Source organism: Heliangelus exortis, chromosome 1 (genome assembly GCF_036169615.1).
Source record: "Heliangelus exortis chromosome 1, bHelExo1.hap1, whole genome shotgun sequence".
NCBI lineage: Eukaryota > Metazoa > Chordata > Aves > Apodiformes > Trochilidae > Heliangelus > Heliangelus exortis.
The window spans coordinates 146,353,843-146,360,399 of NC_092422.1; positions in this window are offsets into that span (position 1 = coordinate 146,353,843).

A 6,557-nucleotide genomic window follows, 5' to 3' on the forward strand; every position below is an offset into this window, starting at 1 on the left:
CAGTCTTGCTTTCACATTGCTGGAGTAGGTTGTAGCAGATCTCCACTTCAGTTTTTCTTTAGTTTCTTTATTTTTAATTACCGCTCTCTTTGTGGCTGAACTGTATCTTGCTGCAGCTATAAATGCCTCTGACAAAGTGCCACCTCTGTTTCCTTTTCCATCTTTCCTACATAATTTGTACCTATCAGCAATGACATTTCATTTATGAAACTAAGTCCCTCTGCTACATTTCAGTTTTACCTGGTACAATGTAATCCTTGACATTTAAGTAACTTCCCAGCTCTTGTTTCCCTTGTGTCCTTTGTCTATACAAAAGCCCATTTTAAAATTTCCTGAACGTGTTTCAGAATAAATCCAGACTCTAATTTACTTTTGAACATTCAGGTACATTAAAAAGTATTTGCAGTAAACAAAATATTGGTTGCCCTTTCAGTGTTTTAAGTCCACATAGCATTTGTACTGTTTGAGAGGAGTCTGTCTAATGCAAGCTTTTTTCACAAGGCATGTCAGGGCTCTGTGGATCCTGAGCCTCTTTCTTGATAGTATTAGCACCACCGTTGCTTTGTGCCATTTTTTTTTTTTCTACATTTGTTTTAGGGAGGTTCTCCAGGAAAGTAAGAGAAACTTGAGCTTGGCATTACTTTGTAACTGCTTTATTACTACATTTTTATATTGTTTCCTGACATTTTTGTCTGTGGTCTTCCAAAATCAGGGTGCAGTCTGGGAATGAATGATCTCTTTGTATACCTAGACCTTACAACCCCTGTCCTTAGCCTACTGAAGAAATGCAAATTTGTGAATCTGCATTAGTAAGCAAGGCTTAGGAAAAGGCCAGTCAGTGACTGTAGGAACCATCTTGGAAAAGAAACCTATGGATGTAGATTAAATGGGAAGCCCTTTATGTAGCAAGGCTGGCAGATGTTTACCCCACTCTTTGCACAACACTATTTCTGATTTTTCTTGCAAGCCTGGGCATGTGCACTTGAGGATATAGGGTACAGAATAGCATAGAATAACACAGCACTCCAGATACTCCATTTTCACTCCCAATGTAGGCAAATTTCCTGTGCTTTTCAGCAAGATAGAGAAGTAAGGGACAGTAGCTGAGAAGTCTCTGCACAAAAACTTAGGGCAGAGTAGCTGATGTATCCGAAATTAATATTACATGCCAAAGTCTCAAGTTTTGGAGATGTTTCTAATACTGCTTCTCTCTTTTTCCAGTGTGTCTGTCTGCAGAAGAAATTTCTGCCTTCTCATATGACTTGTTAGGTTTCTTCTTCTAAAAACATTAGGTATGTCCCTTGTAGGAGAACTGTAGGCATAAAACAGCTCTTCTGCCTATTTCAGGTGGAAAGCAACAACTTCTAGATGATGGGAAATATTGAAAGCTGTGATTTTATAGACAGTGGGTATGTGAAATTGCACATAACATAACAAGCAAAATTATTTGTGTAGAAAGCAGAGGCAAACTACAACATTTGAATAATAAGTATGTTAGCTCTTACAGAAAGCATGAAACTTAGAACATAAAAATGAGAGCTGATTTTAGTGCATATACATACAGTAGTATAGGGAAGGATCAGGGAGGTCAGGTTAAGGGTATTTCCTATTTGTGAAATTCAGGGGGTCCTTTGTCTTTTTAATTTATTTGAAGCAAAAAAGCTTCTGAATATTGGATTTCCAGTCCATGCTTCCCCTGAACTGGCTACTGACTAATGATGGGATAGGGGAATGGAAGGGAAAATTGAACAGAGAAGAGAGCAGGCTCCTTGCCCTGCAGCTCGTTCCTATACCACGCATCAAACCCAAAGGTTATGTCTTGCAACCCAGCAGGATGTGTGGGATAGGAATGTCAATTGTCTGTATGAGCAGAGCTGCAATAGCCCAGGGTCTGGGGGTTTGCACACTTTGGATTGTGAAGATATAAACATTATCCCTGGGTGTTTATCTAGGCAGACCCTTGTGTTTGAGGTTCGCCCTGGGACACAAGAAAAGGTGTAAGTAAGTGCTGCTGCTTGGTTATAAAGGGTAGAACCATAGTTGTCCTTCCTTGCATTGTTTGGTGAGTGTTATGCTTAAGAAATGCAGGGGCTATTTTGTTATTATCATGCTCTGGCTTTTCTGAAACTTCAGTACTAAAAGAAGCAATAAGGAACTTCCAGGTAGCTGGGATCTCATTCTGCAGAGGGGACACTTCCTCAAAGAAAGATGATTAAAAGGAAAAGCTAGCTCCCTGAGAAATTAGAGTATATTTGGTGGAACTGTGTGAAATCTCAGGGTTAGACAACCTTGGGAAAAGGGCACTTACCTCAAGTGTTTGAAAAGAAAAGCTATTTAAACTTTGAGAGAGCTATTGGTTTTATTGTTGCAATATTTATGAGCCTTCCTTTATAGGTCATGCAACCATTTCCTTAGTTGTCTTTAATCTCCTACCAGAAATTCTTTCTCTTGGCTGGCAGTCCACTTGTGCTGAGCAGTTGCACTACAGAAACAGAAAATAGCAAATCTAAACAAAAGTGGGATCATTTATAGCCATCTTTCTAAGTGCACAACGCATCTGCAGAATGATCAAATGGCTCTGATTTTGCACGGCCATTAGTGACATTTTGCTGCCACTGAAAGGATGAAAATGGTTCTGTTTAGTATTGTGAGGTATAACTTTGATAATCATAGGCATTAGTAATGAAAAAGGTCACTAGGTTGTCTGGTCCATTGGCCAAGTACAATGCAAAGCAGTTCACCAGTGCACCTTTCCTAGGACTTGGTAAATTGTTCTACCACCTTTTGGAGATTCTCCTTCAGAGTCTAATAAATCTCGGGAAGGAAGCTAAAAATTTTTTTGAGAGGTACAGTAGGGTAAATGTTCTGACAGGCATTGCACAGGACCTGTCTCCTGGTTTATCAAAGTATTTGCTATTGGCCTTTCACAATGAGGACACTGTAATATATGCATTTTCTTTGTTCTCTATGACTGCAGCATTTCAATAAATCAAAAGTTTTTTGGAGGGAAAAGTTGGAGCAGTCTCTACTGGTTTCTTACCAGTTTCCAAAACATTTTTTATTCTGCCACAGAGCTAAAGTCATGCTTCTGCAACTCCAGGTTAATTTCCCTTCACCCACTGGGGTTACACTGGATTTACACTGGAGTCACTGACAGCATGGTATGACCAACAGCTTCCTGTTTGCATCCAAGGAGACAGCCTCACAAGAACAAAGAGAGAGGCAGACAAATACAGGCGCCAGCTACAGATGCTGTACCCTGCAGCTAAAAGGAGGGTGTTGTTCCAGGCAGGTTCCATCTTGTTTCAAAATCTTCCACGTAAGTTCTTACTATAAGTAATTAGGAATTCACACATGCACAGCAGCATTGCTAACACGAGGAAACCCTTAGAAATGCTGTAGGGTCTTTACTTTGAATATTGCTGCAGTAGAAAGTCTTCTGCAGGAATTGGGCTTCTTTGATAAACACAGCCTACTTGTCTTCTTGATCACAGCCCTGGTCTGGAATGTGTTCAAACAGTAGCTGAAGTGTGTCCTTGCTTTGCTCTTCGTGCACTAGCACTACCCTGTGGAAGCAGGACCACAGGTTATTATAGATACCAGGGCTGGTTTAGGCTCTCTAAGGGCCTAAACAATAATAAGCAATCCAGCAACAGAAACTAAGTGTGGTCCAAGCAGTAGAAGTGAACAGACTAGAACTGAGCTGCTGAGGGCTCTTGAGAGGGAACAGGCTTTCTTTTTAGCGAGGTCCTTGAATCCTGAACAGACATAAAAGAGAGAACATTTTGCTCTCCTTAAGGAAAAAGGGAAAGCAAGCCCCAACAAAGTGTTGAGTTTCCTCTAGCAATCTGGGAGTTGCTTTACAGCAAAATTAGGAAGAAAGCCCTGGGGTTCTTGCTTGCTTTTTCCCAAGTGAGGGTGAAAGAACTTGGTGTTTTGGGAATGCCGTTTGCACATGATGAAATTCACTGGGATTTCTATTACTTTTCGTTCCTCATGCAAAAAGAAAATGCAACAGTGTGCCAAATACTGCTGTAGTCCCTGATCCAATGAGCCTCTCTCCCTTGGTGCCCACGTGCAGTTTATCAGGACCTCCTAAGAGATCATCTCCTAGTACCAAGAATTCTCAAATCTGCTCCCAGGAGTCTGCCTAAGGGCTGTGCCCACACAGCCCCACCTCAGACTCCCAAGGAGCTGATCCTGTGGCAGTCACAGTAAAGCTGCTGGCAGATTTCCATCAGGGAGGTGACACAGAAAGCTCTACTTACAAACCTGGCTTTGACTTTACTGCCAATGGTTACAGAAGCAGAGCTAGGACAGCAAGTGAGTCATGAGGTTTGCAAAAAATCAGGTCTGAGTAGTAAAGAAAACAAGCTTGGCCCACCCAGTTTTGCTGTGCTTTGTTCCTGCAGCTGATGCAGGTGAAGTCACAGGAACAGCAACTGCTGGAGCCTTCCTCACGGTTCACCCCACCTCACATGTGGTGACCTTGGGCCATTTTCCTTTGCAGTTCATCCACCTACTACTCATGGCCCATTGGAGTGGCACATCTTCTTTCTGCCTACCTCTGCAGGGTCTTCATCAGGGATTCCCTGCAGCTGATCAGGGATGACTCAAGGGTGAGGAGGAGACTGAAGTTGGTAAGAGCACTGTGTGAGAGACAAAATATGCCCTCCTCTGTGCCACGCTGGCCCTACATCCAAGAAACCTCCCATATAGCTTCCCACTCCTTGGCACATAACATCTTCCCTATGTTTTTCCCACCAATATCCTCATTCTTGCTTGCACTGAAATTTTTAGTAAACCACATTTTTCACCAGTTTCAGTTTTATGCTTTCACCTGGTTTTCTCCACCATCCTTTCTTATGATGCTCCCTTCCTGAATAATTCTCACATTCTGCCTTCAGGTCCTGCCACGATTGATGCTGGCCCCTTTGCAAGTGTTAGGTAGCAGTCCAGAAGATGGGGGTCAGGGATGAGGATTTTGTGTGTGTATGTTTGTTTTAGATGTTCCCTTATCAAACATCTGTTTTAGAAACTTTGGGAAGAAAAGGAAGTCTGTGAAGGGAGAAGAATATAGGCACCATCTGAAGTGTGGGAGTTTAAACAGTCAAACTGTAGCTTTAAAACCACAAAAGTTGCTGTCAGTTTTGATCGGGGATTGTTTTTCTTTTTTTTTTTTTCTTTTTCTCTCGGGCTGTCTGAAGGAGGCACTATTTTCCACACATAAGAGAAGGAGATTGATTTCCCCCACCCTCAGATTTTCTGCCCTGCTTTCTTCATGCTTCACTACCCCATCCTCCAGTGACTCTTCAGTCTGTCCCCTCTTCACCCGGCCCCACTCCCAGTTTTCCCATCTGCTTTCCTCGCAGAGCGTTGTTCCCGTTCTCCGCCTGTGTCCAGCTCACCAGACCAAGGACAAGCAGACGCTTTGCTGAGGGTATTTGCTTTCAGGGCTGCTGAACAGTGCAGGCAGCACTGCACTTTTTCACCATGGACAGTCTCACTTCCCCAGACTAGGGAGAAATGGCAGCCGTTCTGCTTGCTTTCATCTCATTAAAAATAAAGGGCAATGGGAGTCCTTTTGAACATAAGGTAAAGCTTCAGCTAAAATAAAAATTTAAACAGCATACCAAATTAATTAGAACCACAGCAAAGCCTTGGAAAGCTGCCACCTTAAATTACTATACAGCTTATACAGCTACAACTCCCAGCAAATAATAACTTAAAAAATTTCATGTGCTTTTGCTGTCCTAATAGAAGTTTGGGAGAGAATCGGAGGTGAGACCTCTCCGTACCATCATTATTGATCTTATGTATGTGATACTATCAGATGTAACTTTCCTTATTCTTCTCTTGCAAATGAACAGGCATCTGCATTTCTATAGCTCCTACAGGGAGCTACAGGGAAATCCCTTTCCCTACAGGGAAACAGCTGGCAGAAATGTGTCTAGCCCTCTTCTTTCTTCCAAACGTGATTCTTCTGTTGTGACGAGGCTGTATGACATAAATCGGTACGTAAGTCAGTACTGCACATGAATCTGACCAACTTGGGAGAAATAAAAATTATGGTGTAGATCTGAATCTTGGAAAATGGAGGCAGAAATTGCCTGTAGCAGTTATCCCATGTTGGTTGAGCTGTAAAATTCTAACATTTTAATGACGGGGGTCAATAAAATACTATAATTGCTTTCACGTACCTATACTTCAGTTTTCATTTAAAAGTTCAGCTAAAGGTGACTTGAAACAGTTTTGCCTAGGCTTCTGCTGGTGTTGAGTATCATAGCTATGGTATGATAGTAGTGGTGGAATGGGGAGATTAAAAGGTAAAAAATATCTTGTCTGAAGAACCACATGACCTCTAGCGTCAGCATAACTGCTCCAGCCCTAGCCAATGATTCCTATACACATACTGGTTCACTGTAGCACTGAAAGCACAAAGCAGGCTTCTTCCTCTGATGCTATAGTGATAAAATGGGAAGAAAATACTGCTTGGGTAAAAGAATACAATTTTATTAAAAACATTTTCCTAATTGCCTTTTTTCCATTAGAAAACT